The sequence below is a fragment of the Buteo buteo genome, chromosome 13 (assembly GCF_964188355.1).
Source record: "Buteo buteo chromosome 13, bButBut1.hap1.1, whole genome shotgun sequence".
In the NCBI taxonomy this organism is placed as follows: domain Eukaryota; kingdom Metazoa; phylum Chordata; class Aves; order Accipitriformes; family Accipitridae; genus Buteo; species Buteo buteo.
Window position 1 is genome coordinate 2,128,985 of NC_134183.1, and position 19,245 is coordinate 2,148,229.

The window sequence follows — 19,245 nt, forward strand, 5'->3', positions numbered from 1 at the left end:
GTCTGAGGAGGCAGGACGGGGAAAGGGGAGAAGCTGTTTGCTGGGGGGGCACGATGCCGGGCAGAGATGGGGATAGGCTAGGCTCCCCGCTCCTGCCCTGCTGCTTTTTCCTCTGGATCGCTCAGCTTCCTTGTGGGAATGATCCCTTCCGAGTGTGGTTTTCACACAGCTCTGGAGGCTGAAATCTCGTACCTTCGTTCGCAGGGTGGGGACAGGGTCGCACGGGGTGGTCGCTGCCGGGCTCCTTCCCTCCACCACCTGAGGGTCTCCGTGGGACCCCGGGCTGGGGTTCGGTGCTTGTGCTGAGACGTGGCCAACTTGGCTACTCGCTGGAGGAAAGGGCTCGTGGGTTATTGCCATGCCTGCCCACCCACCCGCGCTGGGGTGGGCTTCACCCACCCCGTGGCACTGGTGCCTGGTGGGCCGTGGCCGGAGCATGCCATTTCCACCAGATGGAGCTGTGAGATGCTGTCGGGGGCTGAGGGGTCCCCAGGATCAGCCTGAGCCCCCCCAGGGAGCCCAGCGGCTGCCCTGCCACTGCGTGGGAGCAGATCGCTGGAGGCAGCGGTTTCAGATGCGGGGGTACGGGACGTCCCGCCAGGGATGCGGCACATCTCGCAGCGCTGCTGATGGAGCGGGCAGCACGGCAAGAATTTTTTTCCCCACGGTGCCCAGGGTCCCACCCCAGGTCACCTCCTGGGGTTGTCACCTCCGCTGTGCCACGGTGGTGGAGCTGGAGGGACCCCGATGGGGTTTGTGCCCGCGGCGTAAAACTGGGAGTCATTCCGCAGCGGTGCTGAGCCCGCACCCCCAGGCAGCGGCTGCACCGGGAGGGTCTCATCCTGCTGGGGTGTGAGGGAGGCACCCTGCAAAGTCGCAATCTCTGCTGCAGAGCGGGCTGCGGGCAGACCCCGCTGTGTTTCAAGCATGGCCTGTGCACGGTTTAGTTAACAGCCCTGCCAAGCTGGGGCTTTTGCTGAAAATAGGTGTTGGCGTGTGGACGTGAGATGGGCCGTCGTGGGGGGTTCTGCCTGCTGCGGAGCTGCGAGCAAGCAGAGAGCGATGGACCTGCCTTGGGGGGCTGCTTGCACGGGGGGGACGTTGGTGGCAGGGGTCCCTTTGCAGGAGGTCTGGCTGTCCCCCGCGCAGGAGGCTGCCGAGGCTCGGGAGGACACCGCGCGTTGGCAGGCGCAGGCTGTGACTCAACGGGTCTGTTTCATCTCTCTCAGATCTTTTGCCTTTTTTTTTTTTTCTTTAATCCACTTGCCTCATTGACTTTATTTTACAATCCATCGCTGGGTTCACTGAAGAGCACTTTGGTCATTAAGCACGTTGGGGCATGTGAATAAACCTGCATCTCTCAACTGTAAATGGCTTTAAAGCTGCTATCAAATCACTGGCTGGGATGTGAAGGGCACAGCAACACCCCATGTATCCCTCCTGCTGCCCCTCACCTCCATCCTCCTCCGTGTCCATGTGCTGGAGGTTTGGAAGGGGTAAAGCCAACCAGGGTGCGCAGGTCAGATGCTCCATCCCTTTCCAGGTCCTTTCACATGTCCAGGTCTGCGTTCCCCTCCGCAGACCTGGACACGTCAGGGCTTCCCTTTCCCTTTGCGGGTATTTGGGGCCAGGCTGAGCCCTGCCTGGGTGTGTGTGCGGGGACAACGCAACGAGGTGCTAAGGCGGCCGTGCTGGGACCGGTTCCTGCAAACAGGCTTTAGCTCTCCAGCTGCATTTTTCTAAATCCAGCCCTTCAGATGGGAAGCGTTTCGACAGTAAAAGTGGAATCGGGGCATGTCTGAGCAGGGCGAGGGGTCTGAGGGAGGGACACCCAGGAGAGGGAGCAGCAGGGAGGTATGAGTGCTGAGCGAGCCATAACGTGAGCGCTGCCAGAATCGTTTCCCTGCCTGTTGGTTTCCTTTCCTGTTTGGCTTTGCTGCCCACACAGTTTGTGCTCAAGCTGTCCGTAGATTCGACGCTCCCATCCTCCATCGCCAAAAGTCCCGCTTCTATTCCTGCGCTTTGCTCCGCTCCTCGCAAACATGTGTCCGGGGGGGCGGATGGGGCAGGAGGCAGATGCCCATCTCCAAATGCACAGACGATCATCATTCCTGCTGCAACCTCAGTGCTTCCTCCTCTGTTTGCTCTGGATGGATGCGCTCTTCTTCCCAGGCTGCTGCTGAGCGTGGAGGCAGCTCGTGCCCTTGGTCCAGTGCCTGCTGCGTCCCCCTTGCTCTCCTGGAGCGTTGCGGTGGGCTTGCGGAGAGAATAATAACAGCTCGGGGGCTGGTGTCCAGGAGGCACCGGTGGCCTCGGGGCTCACGGTGTGTGGCCCGACTGTGCTGCTGCTGCTCGTCCTCCCAGGGCCGGAGCGGTCCAGGGCGCGGGGAAGCAGATGACGCCTCGCTGGGGAGCGTGGGGTTTGTGGGAGGCAACCGGTCCGGGGAAAAAATAAATTGCACCTGGGATATTAGTTTCTGTGTAGGTTTTAGTGCTGGGGGGTGTGCAGATGGTGGAGAAGGAGGGAGGTTTGTCCTGAGTGGGGTTTGTTCAGGTCACTAGGGTCCGAGGAGGATGGTCCTTCGTGGGGGGTGTCTCTGGGACAAAACGAAGTACTCTTGTATGGCGTGTGGTTAAACTGGGGCACCCCCATAGCATTGAACCTGCCTGGGCTCCATTTCCCTGCCTGAAGAATTGACAACGAACAGCATCCCTCATCCACACAGCAAGGACGTGCTAACATCCCCGACGTGGGCAGGAGGAACATCATCCTGCACCAGCCACCCGGCTCGGACGCATCGCCTCCGTTCCCGGTGCTTCCATCTTCGCGGCCGCAGCAAACGCAGGGCTGCGTGGCGGTTCCCGCGCCGGCGGCGTGCTCCCGCCGTGCTCCGGCTTCATCCCGAGGAGGGATCGCGCTGGCCGAAAGGTTTCGCTGGGGTGGAGCGCATCAGGAAGCGCCTTTGATCTCCGGGTGCTAACACGTTTTCAAATGAGCCGCAGAAATGACTGCCCTCCTCCCCCGCCGGGGAGGGGAGATAACACATCAGAGCCCGCGCGCATAGCTGCGATATCGCTCCTTTATGGAGCTTTGATTGCTACCAACCATGCAGCTCACTCAAGGGGACTTCAAAAGCAGCGGCTGGACTTGCAACGCCCTGTGCAAAGAGTCCCGAGCCGGGCTTTCTGCACACACACGTACCTGTGTGCGGCTACACCCAGGGCTCGTTGACGAGGTTTTTTTTTTTTGCCCTGTCACACCTTCACGCCAGCGGCAGGTAGTTTTTGGTAGACCTTCGGGGGCCCGTTCAGGTGGATGTGAAGTTGGGTGCGGTGGGGTTGGACCCTCTGGACCCTCTGCATGGGCACTGGGTGCCTCTGGGGTGCCACCACCGCTGTGTTAGCTCCCTGCCCTGTCCCAGTCCCGGCTGTGCGGTGGTCCCCAGAGCCTGGGCATTTGGGGTTAGTGCCTTGCAAACCCCAGTGATGCTCGTTGAGGCAGGGAGATGCGGGAGGGGAGGATTTGCAGCCGCTCTCGGCGTGTTCGCCAGCAGCGTGGGAGTTAACAGGCAAAGTTGGGGGAAAGAGGAGGAAAAGGGTTCGGACCTCCTCCACTCCCCCCTGCCGTCCCCCTTGGCTGCTTCGATTTCATTGAGGCTGTGTATTGGCCTCCGGAGGATGGAGCTGGGTAACACCGCAACATAAACAGAACATCTGGAAGCTCTTAAAGGGTTTTATTTTTTAACACATTTACAAGAGCCAGGGACACTTGCGCACAGCGTTTTGCAAACTCGGAGACGCTGCGCTCTTTCTTTCCCCAAAAGCCCTGAGCTGATTGTCAGGCTTTCCCCTGGGGAAGGGGCGCAGGGGCTGGTTTGTACCTCCACACCGTATTGCTGAGGGTGCGATATCTTGGCCAGGAGGTGCCAATCTTGCCTGCATATTCCTTGCGAAGTCCAAAGCAAACAGAAGATAAGTGTTGCATGATAAATTAGTATAAACCTCTACCCTTCTTTCTGTGTCCCCCTGGTTAATGCTGGAGCACGACGGGGAGTTGGGCAGGGTTTGCTTGTGAGAAAAGCTGTTTAATGATCTTATGGAGTGAACAGGGTGAGAATCAAAGAGGAGAGCAAATGAGTAATCTCCCCAAATGGGCCAAGAGCTTGTCTAAGCCAAATGGGAGCTGGTTGTGCCACGCTTACCGGTGGAGTTTGGATCCTCCAGTACGTTGCAGCTCGTTTGAGAGCTTGTAGGTGGGGAGCCCACAGGCAGAGAGGGATAAGTGAGATCCATTCCCATGCTGGTGACAGTGTTTGCTGTCAGACTGTGTTTTGCTCTCCCCATCTCCTTCCAAACGTTTGTGGCAGCTTGGGAAAAGGAGCCCCTTTCTGCTGGCTCCTCCAGAACAGCCCAGCACAGCAGTGAGGGCACAGGGATGGGCATGGGGTGGCTGCAACCTCCCCAGTAGGTAGAGGAGGTAGAGCTCAGGCAGAGCTACCCGAGCTGCCCGAGCCTCTGATGGGGATCTCTCCTCCCCACGCAGTCCTCGGCGCTAGCACAGCGGTCACCCTGCGTCCTGGCTCGGCACTGGGATGTTTAATCAGTGACTTGCCCGTCCCTTGGGCTGCGTTCTGCGGCCCGCATCCACATAAGCAAGACGAGCTGCTTTCCCTTCCTCTGCATTCCCAGATGCCGTTTGTTTTGTCTGCCGCGCGGAAAGGGCCATTGGATTTTCTTCCCTCAGCCCCCCGGCTATGTCTCTTATCCACCCTCGCGCTACCCTGCACCCTGACCTGATGTCTCCTGATCCCGTGGGAGCCCAGCCTTGGGGCTGCTGCTGCTTTTGGGCTCTCTGGAACGATGTGGCTGACTAATGCCGGTTTTCCCATGGATGTTGTCAGCGCATCCTCAGCTCTCACCGTCCGAACGGCAGCGCTGGCGGCTCAGCTGTCCCCGAGAGTCGCTGTGGATGGCGAGCTCTTCCCAGCCTGCTTGGGCACGGACTCTGTCGCCGCAACAGATCCCTACCAGTCCCAAGGGCCAGGGCTCGGGAAGGGCTCCAGCCTCCACAGCATGGGGCTCTTGGCTCTGCTGAGTGTAGGGTGAGCTCGAAGGCACCGGTGCCGAAGGTGCTTTTAGGTGAGGCGTTGGGGCTGCTGGTGCATCTCCTCTTTTACACGTTGCTCCAAACATTTAGTGTGGTGACAAAGAGGAATCACGTTTTGCTTCATCACAGCCAGCTGCCTACCTGCCTGGACCTTCCATTAACGCCGTGTTTTTCCTTCGCAGGGTCCATGGTGAAGGCTCAGGGTGCGGGGACCTAAGAGGAGACAACCAAGGTGCTGCAGCACTGATCGTGGCCAAAACACCCAGGAGCACCCTCCCGAGGATGGGCGTTTCAGCTGCGAGCACGGAGATGGGACAGCAGGGACCAGCAGCTCGCCCTGAGCTCGCCGGGGAGCGATGGAGCATCAGGGGCTGCCGTGAGCTCCTTCACCCAACGCCCACTGCCGAAAACAGCTTCCCCACCAGCTGCCCCCTGTACACTTGCTGGGTTCCACGTCCCAGCCCGGCGAGGGGGGTTTCTTCCCAGTGCTGACCTTGGACCTGACTCCCACGTGGAGCTGAAAGGACTTAATTAGCTGCTCTCTGCTGGGATTTGGAAATTATCCTCTTGGCTGGGAAGTGCTGGTGATGGATGGCGAAGTGCTATTGGGTCAAACAGTAGCTCAATGCTTTTCCCTGTGAAGGACCAAGTGCTTGCCTGGTTCCAAGGAACCAGCTGTGGATTTTTTTTTTTCTTTTTTTTCCCCCTCTGTTCTTTTTGACGCCTTTTGGGTTTTCGGTCTTTTCGTGAGGATGGCTGGACCCAGCCTGAAGCGTGTGGCGTTCACAAAGTGCCGATGCCTGCGGTGGGAGGCGGAGGGGCAAAAGCCTTCGGAAGAGCCACGGGGCAGAAGCTGAGTTGGCGATTGCGGTGCCCCAGGGTTTAAAACTCTCCGGCAGAGTCTCATCTTGTGCCATGGGTGTTGGGTGGCCTCGGGGGGGGGTCCTTCTGCCGCGGTCGGCTGAGCACCCTCGGCCCCAGCACGTCCCATGGGGAGCCAAGACCAGGAGGGGCTGGGGAGTGGGCGCAGGAGAGGGGAACGCCAAACCGCAGCGAGGGGAAATGTCAAGACGGGGGAAAATGTCACCGTCAGAAACAATTAAACTTCTTAATAAAACCCGTTGCCTCTGTGAGTGCTCGATGTTCTTTTCCGTTTGCCTTGGCTCAGCCACACTTACATCATGGCCCTATCGCGGGGCTGCCGAGGGGATGCGTTTGATTGTACAGGAAACCAGCGCTTTGGCAAACTTCTCTGCCCTAACAAAGCCAGGCCAAGAGTTTAATGCCTTTGCTTTGCAGAAAAATTCTCCCCTGTCCTTTCCCCCTTCCCTTTCTGCAACCCTTAACCATCACCATCCGACCGCATGGCCAGGCAAGCCACCCCTAGCATGCCTCCTGCTCCAAAAGTGACTGAAATGCAAATTAATTCCCCTTAAATCATTTTGTTTCGTGTTCCTGGACTGTGTGTTCCCTCCCACCCTGTAGACTTGATGTGAAGCACCAGAAGGTGCTGTGTGGAAATACAACATAAAAGGATATTTATGTAATGGAAATATCCTTTTATTATTTTTTAAAAAGATTTAGACCAATATAAAAAAAAAAAAGGTGTCCTTTCATCTAAAAAGCACAGTAGCCTCATAAGCGTGGATTCAATATAACTGTGTTTGGTGTGCAGCCATGGTGACTTGATGTCAAACTCACTGGTGTAACTGGTAGGACCTCTGCATAGTCCTGACTTCATATGTCTGCACAGTGAGTCCCCTACGGGGACAAACTTGCAGAAACTTGGTCAGAAATGCAGAATTTTGGGTTCTTTCCTTCGAAACCCATTACTCAGCTCAGAAGCACCTCGGAGAGTTCAAGAACCATGTTATGCCCTTGGGCAAAACTATGAGAGAACAGCAAAGCCCAGAAATGCACGAAACTTCACTTGATTTTTGGTTTGGTAGTGATGGGTTTTGGGAGACCCTAACAAAAGCCAATATCAAGCTCTTTTGCATCAATTGAATGATCCTGGAGGTGCAAGGGAGCCGCCGGCGGCCAAGGCTGGGTCCTGCACGCCAGCGGAGCCCTGACGGTGTGCACGGACGCCCTGGAGCGTGGTGGGATGGAGGTGATGGTCTGTCCTTCGTCGCTGCTCACCTCGAGGTAGGTCCAAGGCAGAGGGTGACTCTGCTCTTCCTTTTCTTGGGGTACAAAGTGAATCCTGCGGGTCCGGGAGGAGATTCGGATGTGGTCACCGTGCCGTGGCAGTGCTGTACGTACGGTGCCTTTGCTCCTTTGTGCACAGCGGACTCTTAGCAAGCAAACCAGTACAGGAGTAAGGCTGGTGTTACTGGGCGCCCTGGACTCTCTCCCTGGTAGTTTCTCCTCCCGGGTCTGAGAGCTGCGGTGAAGCCGGGGCCATGCCCCAGACAGCAGCAGCGTGTAGGAGCAGTCCTCGGGCAAATTATAGGGTTCCCACCCACGAGTCAAACCTGGATTTTCAGGCTAGGAGCGAGACCCATTGTCTCAGCTTGCTGGGGAGCTGCAGCGTACCTCTCCTGCTGAAAATACGGACTAGGGCTATGGGGAGACACCTCAAGTGATGGTCCCGTGGTTCCCCCTCCCAGGGAGCGTGTAAGAAGCGAGGCCAGCTGACATGATGCTGTCCCGTATGGTATTCCCTGCGTCTGGCCTCGCCACGGGCCAAACTCTGTTTTCAGCAATGCGTGTGAATCACCACGGTGTCCATATAGGAAAGCGGAGGTGTAGGGAGGTTGAATTCCCACGGGGAAGGCAGAGGCTTTGGGTCATTCAGACCTGCCACCCCCAAGTGCACACCGGCGATGCCAGTGCCGATGCTCACACTGTGCCATCCTTTTTCGAAGCAATTCCCTGTCTGGGAGCTGCTCCTCCGTTAATCCCAGCCTGCGTGGACCTGCCGACGGGTGCCGGTGCTGCCCCTCCGCTGGCTCCGTGGCTGCAGATCCCGCTCCAGGGTTGGATGGGGGAAGGTTAACGCTCAAATAGGGACCTTTTGGAGTTCATAACTAACATTTACTTCAAAGGCCGGTTGCCTTTAGTGTCGGGCGGTTGTATAGTCCTGGCTTGTTTAGAGACGGCAAGCAAACAGAAAACCAGGCCGTTAAAAAGGGGAAGGGTGTGGGAGCTGTATTGCTATTTACCTATGTAACCAGGAGGAAAAACTGCCTGTCATTCTTCCTAATAAATACAAACTGGAAGCACGGATAAACTCATGGGGGTTTATTAGTTTGCTTTACCAAATGCAAATATTAAGACTAGTTGGCTTGGCCCAAGGTCTGCTTTTTGCCTTTTGTGTGCACTGCAGCGTCTGGCGCCTATGGGTGCTGATAAGGGTGTGCTCCGTGCTTAGCTAGTTTTGCTCAAGGAGTTTCTTTTGAACTGTTTCTGTCTCCCTTTTGCTCAGGCCTGATCCCGCGAGGGGCTGAGCGCCTGGCAGGGATGCGGGGTGTAGCACTGGATGGGTTTGTCCTGCTCCAGCATCTCCAGCCCTGACCTGCAGCATCTCCCTGTACCCCGACCTGCCGCGTGTCCCGGGATAGTTTTCAGCTCGTGTTTGGATTTGTGGGGCAAACCTGGAGCAGGCAAAAGCTCCCTGGGCTTATTTTCACTGTAAAGGGTAACACACGATCGTGCCCTATTGATGATGGCCCTTTTTACCCCTGTACTGAGAGCAGCAAGAAGAGCTTCTGATCCAGCTTGGCTTGTACCTGCAGCCACACAAGTCCAGCTTTAAAGACCCCCTTTTTGCTACCCAAATGCCAGATTGCTGCTGCTTTCCCCTCCCCATCTGTCCCCTTCCTAGCACCTGCTTCACTTTTGCTCGTCCTGAGCATTGCTTGGAGCACTTTTACAGCCGCCTCCATCCCTGGGTGCACCAGAGGCAAGGGGGGCTTTGCAGCTGGCTCCTTCACCAGCAAAACCCCAACCTGCAGTTCAGTAATTCCCTGAGCCCAAGCCAGCTCCGTCTCCAGAGAAGAGCATCCATGACCACACCAGGCGTGGAGCGAGGTGCAGATGCTGTTAGGAGCAGGGGTGACTCAGGGCAGGGCTATTGAGGCTGGCAGCAATCCTGCTGGGGACAAACGGACGTGAGCGATGGCCTGGGGAAGCCGGATTTGTTTTTCCTCAGGTTGCTAACGTGGGGATCCTATTCCGGAGAAGGGTCAGCAGGCGGAAGGCCCCTTGCTTGCTTTTATCCGACTGCTTGGGAAAAAGGGGGAGCAGAGTCTAGCTGGGATGAGGAAGGCTCAGGGACAGTGGGCAGTTAATTTTGTTTCCTTCATATTGAATAAATACAAAGTTAGAAGCCAGGAGTCATTGCAGGGAGGAGGAGGAGGAGGAAGAGGAGGAGGAGGAGGAGGAAGCCAGGTGAGCAGCCAGGGGAGGGGGGAACACAAACCTTCCCCAGTCGTTCCCCCCCACTTGCAGTTTTCCATTCTCATCTCTATCTCTGCCCCATTTCATCTGTCCCTGCAGCATCTGGTGTGTATTTACAGGCAGTTGGAGATGCTCATCTAGATGTATTTTTCCTCCAGGGCTCGTAAAACCCATCTGCTGGAGTTGCCGGCCAGCTCGAGGGGAATTTCCAGGCCCTGCTTGGGTCCCAGAGCCGACGGTGTGCGGATTTGGAGGTTGCGTGCACTTCGTTCCCGTGTTTGTTTTGACAGCTTAGCGGTGTCGGGCCGTGGCTGCAGGTGTGCGCGGGATGCATCCCGCCCGGGATGCTGCAGGGGCATGCAGACAGGGACCCAGCGGCACTCTAAGCAAAGTGCTCGGAGGCTTCTAGCAAATGCTGTCATGGCTGGGGTGTGGGTGGCTGGGCTTTTCTGAGATGCAGTTTTTCCCATTTCTCAATTTTTTTTCTTGCTCGCCTTCCTGTGAAATAGCAAAACACTCAGAAAACATCAGAAATCCGCACAACAGCGGCTGGAAATAATAATTTTCATTTCCCACATAATTCTCCGAGTGTGCTTCTGCGTGTCAGACACGCACACTTCGCCCGAGCGGTTCACCCGGGGAGCTCAAGGCTTCTCTGCAAACAGGGAACCAAGGACGCAGCCCTTCGGCATCCTCTGGCTTTCAGCCTCGAGGCGCTGGCCCCAAGTGCCGCAGGGAGGTGGCCCAGGGCTCCTCCTTTCCAGTTCCACCGTTTGCTGGAGGTCCCGGACCAGTGACCCTCCATGACAACACACCATCTGGGAGAACCTCCAGCACAACTCCCTGGGGGAAATGAAAGCATTTAAACCTCTCAGCTGTTCAGCTAGGAGCACGATGGTTATGGTTAGAGCTGGAGAACCCAATGCCACCTCTGCTCCTCTCGGTCACAGCTAGAGCAGTGCTGATATTGAGCTGCACAGAGCCATTTGAATGCTGCTTTTGGGCAGGACTGGGGTGCTGGCTGGACCCACCGTGCCCCTGGGCTGCTGCTGAGGCTGAGCCAGGTTATTGCTCCATGGAAGTCTTTCAGCACATCCACTTGTAGGTGGTTTCTGGAGCTCTAACAATCCTGTTATTGCTTTGGTTTTGTTTTGTTTGTGGGTTTTTTTCAATGAAAAATGGGGATAGAAGAGGCTGGGAGTGCTCACCCCAATCCTACTGTAATTGTCCCCTCTCTGTCCCCAAGAGACTCCTGGTCTAACAGGTTGTGCCTTCAGCAACCTCCAGAGCTCTTTGAGGGGGTGTTGGTTCTCAGCCATTTCCCATCATTCACCTTCTATAAAACTATTTTTTTTAATTTGTGAAAGAGGGTGTGGGTGTTACCTCCCCATCAGAAAATTAGGATTTAAAAGCCAGACCCTATTCAAGTGAAGGGGAATGTCTCCATTAACTCATTTGGGGCCAGGCCAGAACTTCTGTCTTTCCTCCCGTGTGTCTTTTCCTCCCCATATCTGCCTTCATGCAGACCCCATCGCTCTCTGGCAGTGGGGTCCCAGCAGAACTTTTCCCTTCTGTATATTTTACAGCCCCTTGAACCATCACCCCGCCTTTCCCTGAAGTCACTGCCCTGCTCAGGTGCCCCTCTTTAGCAGCCAGGGAAGGTGGGGGGGGCACCCTTTAAATGGAGCTGGGAGGAGACCCCCCCCACCACACACACCCTGTGGGGCTTGTCTGGGTGAGGGGCTGCTCCTGGGGCTCTGCTGGCTGGTGAGTTGTTTTAATGTGTTATCTATTATTTTTTTTCCCCCTAAAATGCCAAGTTTCACCATTAGGTTAGCTGCAAGCAGAAGGGGAAAATGTCTGGCTTTGTCCCCTTCCTGGGAGAAAGGGTGCTGGTGCAAACTGGGGTTAAACTTAGCCTGAAGCCCCCAGAAAGAAAGGTGAGCCTTGATCTCTCTGTGCTGGACTTCTCTCACCTCCTTGGAAGAAAAGCTCTGTCCCGTTTGGCAGGCTGAGCTTGGATGGGGACTTGGGTCCCCTTGCCGCTGCTGTGTAAAGGCTCAAAAAAATGGTTTTTAGCTTATAATCAGAAGTTTCTTTATTTAAAGTAAAAAAAAACAAACAAGGAGGGGGACTGTAACTGAATGATGCATCGTACTTTTCATGGTCCGTGGAAAAAGTCTCTTGCTTTGTGTTTTGTTTAGGTTTTTTTAAGCTCTTTGGCTTTGCTAGAATAGCTGGGAATATTGTGGGGAGCTACAAAAGGCTTTTTAGGTATTGCCTATGCTTGCTTACTACCAGATAAATTAGGTACCTACAGAGCTCCCTGCAGTCATGCCATGAAAATGGTAGTGATTAATAAGAATATTTGTGAATAATAACAACATTTGTGATCACTATATGAGTTTGAAACAAGCCCTAGTTGCAAGGACTATCTACGGAACAGCGAGATGCACTTTTGGGTTGCACACAGCTTTGCTCACTTAGTTAATTCCTGCTTGCAGCAAGCCACACCTTTGAGCAAGGTTGAGCACCTGGGGGCAATTTTTGACCCCCAGCAGTTTCCCAGCTTTCTTAGCGACTCTCCAAGCCCACCCAGGTGTCCCTAATTCTGGTATCAGTTACAAGCTCCCCGCAGAGGCTGAGCCCTGTTTATGTGATGGGGCTTTGCAGGAGAAGGAGCAGCAGCTTGATGTGGGCAGCCTGAGCAGTTCTCTTTGCACTAGAAGAGGGTGTTGGAGGAGGTAGGTGAGGTTGAACCTCTTCTCCTGGTTTTTGTATGTTGCATCGGGCTCCTGGACTTGGCTGAGGTCTGTGTAAGCTGCAGATAAATGGGGTTGGGGGTTACATGCCTCGGCTATCGTGTCGGTGTGATGTTGCCAAGGGTTTTAGCGCGCAAAGAGGGCCGAACCCAGGAATGAAATAGCTGATTATTGTTTTTCTTTCTTCAGACAACACAGCTGAGCAAATCCAAGCCTGCTGTCTCTTCATTAAGGGACTAATCCTTTGTTTTCCCCTGGAAAAATCCTTTCTAGGAATCCCAAGATTTTCTAAGTAGGGCCAAGCTTAGAAAATGGAGGAAAATATGCCCCTTTCCCATTACATCAGGTATTTCTCAGCTATTTCTTCAATTATTTCCCCCTCTTGCTTGTCCACGTGTGCTTCCCTCCTCTTTTCTGCCTTCTGCACAGAAACTCCTCTGGGAAGGTCTGGTGTCCTACAAGGGATGAGCTGATGTTTCAGCTGCCCCTTGGGCCGGTCTCTCACTTCTATCTTACTGAAGACTTTCTTGAAACCCATAACAGCATCTTTGTCAAATTAGGAGGAGGTGTGGGACTGGGAACTGGGCTGATAAAAGACCCCAACCAAGGCTTCCCCAAAGAGTTAAGGGCTGTGAAGGGGAAGGGTGGTCCATTCCCACTTGCCTCCTGACACAATTTGATGGCACTTGGAACATGCTCTCTCCCATCACCTCTGAAAATAATCAGAGTATGAGCAGGCAGCCATGTTGCCATGGGGATGCCTCTCATTTATTTTAATCCTAATATGCCTTCCTAGGGAGACACTCCCCAGTTGTGTTTTTAATTGTAGTAACTCCTGGGTTTTAAAGCCCTAAGTACCACGTGTACGGTGCAGAGCTGGCCCCGCTCCATCCCCTGGGCTGCCCTGGCTGATGTGTCCCTGCCTGGTCCACAGCTCTGCTGGGATGGCTGGGGGCAAAGGGAGGTAAATATGGGGGCAATGTGTGAACTGAGCAGGAATATGGGGTGGAGAGTTCCCTGTGGTGTTTTACTTGGTTTTTCCTTTGCTGGCCAATGGGAAATGTTGTTCCAACTGGAGACTTGATGCGGAGAGGAGCAGTGTGTGCTCAGCTCTTACACCGCTGGAGAGGAGAGGGAAGGCAGCTACTGGTGGCTTCTACTCCTTTCTGGGTGATGCTTTGTGTCCTGCTCCCGCTGAGCTGGTGGCTCTGTAGTCGGCTGCAAACTGGGACACGGAGCTGAGGCTGCGATCCCATCCATACCCCCATTCCTCTGGGATGCTGGGGGACCAGGTGGGCTGCAGCCTAGCCCTTCCCTCCTGTTCCTCCTCCGGTACCCACCGTGGCCGAGGATTCAGCCTGGCTTATCACCGCGAGCTCCCCTCTGGTTTGGGTGAATGTGTTTTGGGACTGTGTTTTGCACAGTTCCCACCGGGGCTCGGTGTGCCGTGCATGTCGACGAACCCCCTCCGCTGGAAGGAGCAGCAGCATTGGGGTACCTCCAGACCCAATCCTGCAGGAATGCCGATTAGTCCAAAAGCCGCTTGGTAGCAAACATTCAAAGCTAAGCTCGTTTTCCCTTCTAAGCCTTTATGTTTTGGTTGCCTTCAAGGAAAGGAAATTCTCCTGCTGGAGATATCGCCGTTCCCTTCTAGCAGGGCAGTTTTCTGGTGCACAGAAGTCAAACCTTCCTGTTGTGAGCAGGATGCATTAGCCCCAGCTCCAGCAGTTTGTTACTGCGCTCTGGGGGGGCTGGCCCCGCTCCCCACTGCTCGCGCGGTGCCTGGTGACATTAGCTGGGTGCTTGTAATGGCAAAACCTTCCCAGAGCGAGGTCTGACGTTCTCCCCCCCTCCTCTTTAAATTAACGTGCCAGCCGTGTCTCACCCTAATTAAAACCAGCAAAGAGGACTGGTCCAGGACATAGCTTTGGAGGCTGTAAAATTCTAGGACAGTTTTATGTAGTGCAATTAAAAGGAAGGTAAAAAAAATTGTTAAGAAATTAAACACTAATTACTTTTTTTTTGCCAGCTGAACTGTTTTGGCAGTGGGGCTGCAAGTGGGATGCAAAGACCTGGGATTGTTGGTTCTCTGCTGCCATAAATCAAATTGATCAAATGTTCCCTTGCTTTTTAGCAGTGTAACTCATCTGCTGTCAATTAGCCTAAATCACATTTTTTCAATTAAACAGGCTTAGAGGCCTGATAGTGAAGTCTGGTGGGGAGGGGGAGGGAAAGGCAAAGCCTGGTTGTAGGCAGCGAGGTGGAAATATCTTTTTAAAAGGTGTGATCCCATTTTAGTGTTTTCCATATAAAATGCGATATTATCGTCTGAGCTCTGGGGAGCAATAAGAGCTGGAAGCCCAGCTGAGGAGGGAGCCTGTGAAGTGGAGGGGACCTGTGCGGGCGGCCCCATGGTGGTGGCAGGTCCGAGGTGGCCCGAGGGATTCGATGGGGAATCCTAACCGGGATGCTTGCAGGTGTGATGGCGAGTTACCGACTGCAAAAAAACCCTCCTTTGGGATGAATTTCAGATGTTCCCTTAAAGTCCTGCCCTGATTCCCCTCGGTGGGATAGAGGTTTGCAGACTTGCACAGTCTTTGCTGGGCTGGGTGAAGAGAGTGAGGGCTCGTTTGTGCTCCAGGGAAGGTGAAATTACCCCGTCGTTTGCATGCAACCGGCAATGGGAATGGGTGGCTTGCATAATAGGTGGCATAATTTGCCTTGGATGGTGAAGTAAACCCCTGTTACCTCTCCCTGTGTCTAGTCTTGTTTGCCAAACCTTTTCTTTCTTGATTGGAAAAGGAAAAGAAGCTGTGAAGTATTCGGAAAGGGATGAAGAAGGGCAGGGCTTGGAGTAAATGGCTCCTTTTTTATATACCTGTATCCACCCTGTGCCTTTAAAAAAAAAAAAAGGTAGACAAAACCTTCCCAGACTGGAAAGAAGGAAGAGGCTGGAGTGGGAATAGGAGCTGGTCCTGTCCCAAGGAGGAGGGAGAAAGAGGCATGTGTGGTCTGCTGATTAGTGTTTTAGTTATTACAAATATTACCTCTCTCCCTCCTCCCGGTGCTTGGTCCCTGCTGGAGCCAGGTTGTGCTGGGTGCACACGGGGCAGCTGGGGATTGGGGTGGCCTCTGGTTTGGCTGGGGAGTGCTGGGTGCAGGGGTGATGCAAGCGTGGGGGCTATGGGGGCTTTGAAAGTCCCTGCAGATATCTGCCTGTTGGAAATGGAGCTTCATCTCCCTGCGTTGCTTCTCCAAAGCTTTGCGTGAGCTGATGCTTCGTGGATGCTCTGGGACAGGGGACGACACCTGTGGTCCCTTCCACATCTCCCTGCACCAGGGCAGGATGTGCTCCCAGGGCCTCTGGAGCCCCCCATGGTCTCATCCTGCAATGCCAAAAATTCACCCGCTCGTTGCAAAAAGGGCTCAGGCCTCCCAGTTCTGCCAACAAGCCCCTGCAGGTTATCCTGTTGGGAAAACCAGACTCATTTATTAATATACATAATGTTAATTGCTGTAATTTGAAGGCTGGCTTCCCACTCCCGGGGATGTGGGTGTGTGCTGCCGGTGTGGAAACGTGCAGAGGAATGTTTCCCTGCTGAGCCCCTGCGGTGAGGGGAGGATGCTCCTGTGGTTATAATGGTGATGACCGGTTTGTATTGTGGGTTTGGGTTCACGTGCTAAAAGAACAATGAGAAAACCAAACATATCTCCCTGTTGTAGGCTAAAAATACAGCCAAATGGATATTTAAATGTTAATTAGTATAATTGCCCACCACCACCTCCCCAGGCAAATCTGGCATTTCAGAACATGCTTCATTCTTCCTCCCTGCCCAGTCAATGGCCCTCAGTCTCCAAAAAGGGCTTTGCTGACCACCTTGGAAGAGCTTGAGCTGGGAAGAGCCCCACAGCCTGCAGGAGGGCAGCGATGCCACCTTGTCATCGGTGCCAAAGGAGCAGGAGGTGTGGGACTAGGATGACCTTTGAGGCTCTGGGTCTGGTCTGCCCTTGGGCTTTGCCAGCACAGTTGTGTTGGTGAGGAGCAGAGGAAAGGAAAAAAACTTGTCTCTTAGTTCGCAGCAGGGCTGGGTTTTTCTGACCCATCAATGAGGTTTTGGGATGGGGCATGACTGCTCCTGCAATGCTTATGCCTCTGGTATCCATCTTGCAGTAGCTGTTGGCCCCAGTTCTGTCCACATCTAAGTTGTCGTAGCAAGAGCAAGTCCAAAGCTCTGCTGGAGATAAATTAGGCAGCAGGACCTTGGCTCCTGCGGTCTTGGAGGACTCCTGGCTTTGTGTTTCTCATCCCAGGAAAGAAAAAGAAACCCACCGTCTTTACGGTCATCTGGCAATGCCAGCAGAAAGCCTGGCTCAGGGCCTCTGTTCCTGCAAAAGTAATGAAGCGAGGTCCCTCTGTGCACAGAGGTGTTTTGGGCTGCGCTTGGGAAATGGCTCCTTTGCCAGGAGCACGTGTGTCCTCACGAGCCAGATCTGCTGTTCCAGCTCTCCTGCCCTGTACCAACGTTTGCTTTGGAAAAGTAGCGCTGGTGGTTTCTGGAACGTGATCCATCTAACCCACCATCAGAAAACAACAAAACCAAACCTGTAATTGCCTTTGGTCTTGAGCAATTTGAGCTGGGTGTGAATTGGCCACGAAGGCTTGAGAAGCGCTGCGTGCCGCTGGGCTGCAGAGCCGTGCGGAGACAGGAGAGCTGCCGTCGGTGGCAGGAGCGAGCGGATGGTGTACGTGAACCAGGAGCAACCCCCCTTTTGCTTTGCAGCCTTCCTTCGCTAGTCCGCCTTACCCTGTATCCCAAAGTGAACCCACTGATGCTCCGGGCTCTGCCGGCATCAATCCTAGCGTGAAACCCCAACTTGGCAATAGCCACCGCTGCCTGAATTGGTGGGTGAACGGTGCCACGAGTCCTGGACCCAGCTGGGTGTTTTTAGCTCCTGTGGAGGATTACTAGAAGTGGCAAATTAAGCATTGCGTTTCCTGATTTCTCTCCTTTCAGCAGGCTGGTGCGATGCTAGCCGCCCTTCCCCCTGCCTAGCCTTGCACAGTCATTAGAATTCCTTTTGGGAAAGGGGAGAGGGTGAGGGGGGAGTAAATCTGATTTAATTACAATGACACAACCTGCATGGCCCCAGCGGCTCGGTGGGTTTAATCTGATTTGGAGAGGGGAGGCGGTGCAGCGGCTGCCGCTGGCATGAGCGCCTGCCGCACATGATGGGCTTAGGGCAGCACCAGGCGCGGGCCGTCCCGGCGTCCGACAGCGGCGTGGGGAGACCTGGGCTGCCCACCCAGGGCGGTGGGTCCTGGGGATGGGAGAGGGATGGGGTCCTCAGCCTTTCACCGCAGAGAGCTGCTTGGGGAGCGCTCTGCTTTCTGTTGTGCGTGCTGTTCTGGAGGTGGTGGGATCCAGGTGAAGAGATGGTTTGGCTGGAAGTGGCCAAGGAGGCCAGAGAGCTCCAGGCTGGTCAGAAGCAGCTGCATGGTGTGGAGGTGATTAAACATTATTAAGCCCAAATGAAAGAGCTGCTTCTAGCAAGTAACCTGGGGGGGGGGCAATTAGCTCCAGACATCCTAAAAAGTTGAGGCATAAATGGGTCCTGGCTCCTGCAGCTTGCTCTGTGTCTGTCGAGGAGAGGACCTCTCCGGGTGCTGTGGCGGCTTGAACCGTGTGCTCTGGTGCATCTCCGGTTGCAAAACTGCTCTTTGCAAACATGCCCTTTGGGATTCTTTGTCCTGAAGCTTAGCAGATTGCCTCGGGCTTTTAGTGCAACTGTCACCCAGCTTCCTCCTTCGCAAGTGTCCTCTCACCACTGAGAAAGGTGGTGGTTTCGGGGAAGGAACTGTCCCATATGCTGGCACCTGCCAGTGAGATGTTGCCTTCCAGATGCTCCTGTCATCCAAGGGGTGGTTGACATCAGCCAGTGGGGTCGCATGGAGAGCTACCTTGCCTGCAGGTCTCCTTCCCCTCTGCTGTGTGACTGTAGATGTCTTTGGGTGGTTAAAGGTGTTTCAGTGGCAAAAGGGGACAGGTTTTAGATGAAGTTGAGGGCACAGGTAATTGGGAGAGTAGTGGTTGCCCCTACTTTGGGGAGGGAGAGATGTGCCTTAGGTTCACCTGGTATGGTCTGCGGGCTACCCATACAGGGTGTGGAGTCCCAGCTTTCCATGTAAAGTAGGCCGTTCTGGTCTGGCAGAGAGAATAAAAGATCCCAAGGATGCAGTAATTAATTGTAACCTTCTTGTCAGTGCCTTGTGATGCCCTGTTGGCTGTCCAGCTGATGAATTTCAGCCTGTATCTACCCAAATTGGGCTTCCCTTCCTGCCAGTGCACAAGGACGTACTTCTTGGTGGCACCGGTGTCTTTCAGGATGTTGGGGGTTAATGGTCCACTGACCATGCTCCCCTTCCCCAGTATTCCCGCACCTACTCCCCTCCAGGAGCCTACTGGTCTGCAGCTCCTGGGGCTGCAGGGAGGATGGGAGCAGCGGGACCCCGTGGCAATGTCACCTCCCACCCTGTCTGAGGTTTTGGCAAGGGGGAGAACACACCCAGCCGGGGGTGGAGGAGAGGCCAAGGCCAGATCCTGCAAAGGCTGGCAAAAAAAAGATCTTGGATAAGGGCAGGAGTGCGTGGGAGGCGACTGTAAATCCTGCAGAAGGAGATGGGTTGACAGCTCGGGAGCCCTGTCTCTGCTTGGCCCATGTGGTGCTGGCAGGAGCAGCGCATTCTTCACTGGCCACTGGTGTGTTTTGCTACCAATGCACGTTTTTCTTGAAATTGCTCAGTTTAGGGTACTTTTCCCCTCTCTGTGCAATCACATTCCTTTCCCAGAGTGGCTCAGGTGTGCAGCACGGAGCAGTGTCACAGGCTCTGTCCTGGGAATGCAGGGGATACCTCTAATCTAACTTGCTTGGATTTTTTTGGTCCTTAAAGGCTTATTTCCTCAGGACTGGAAC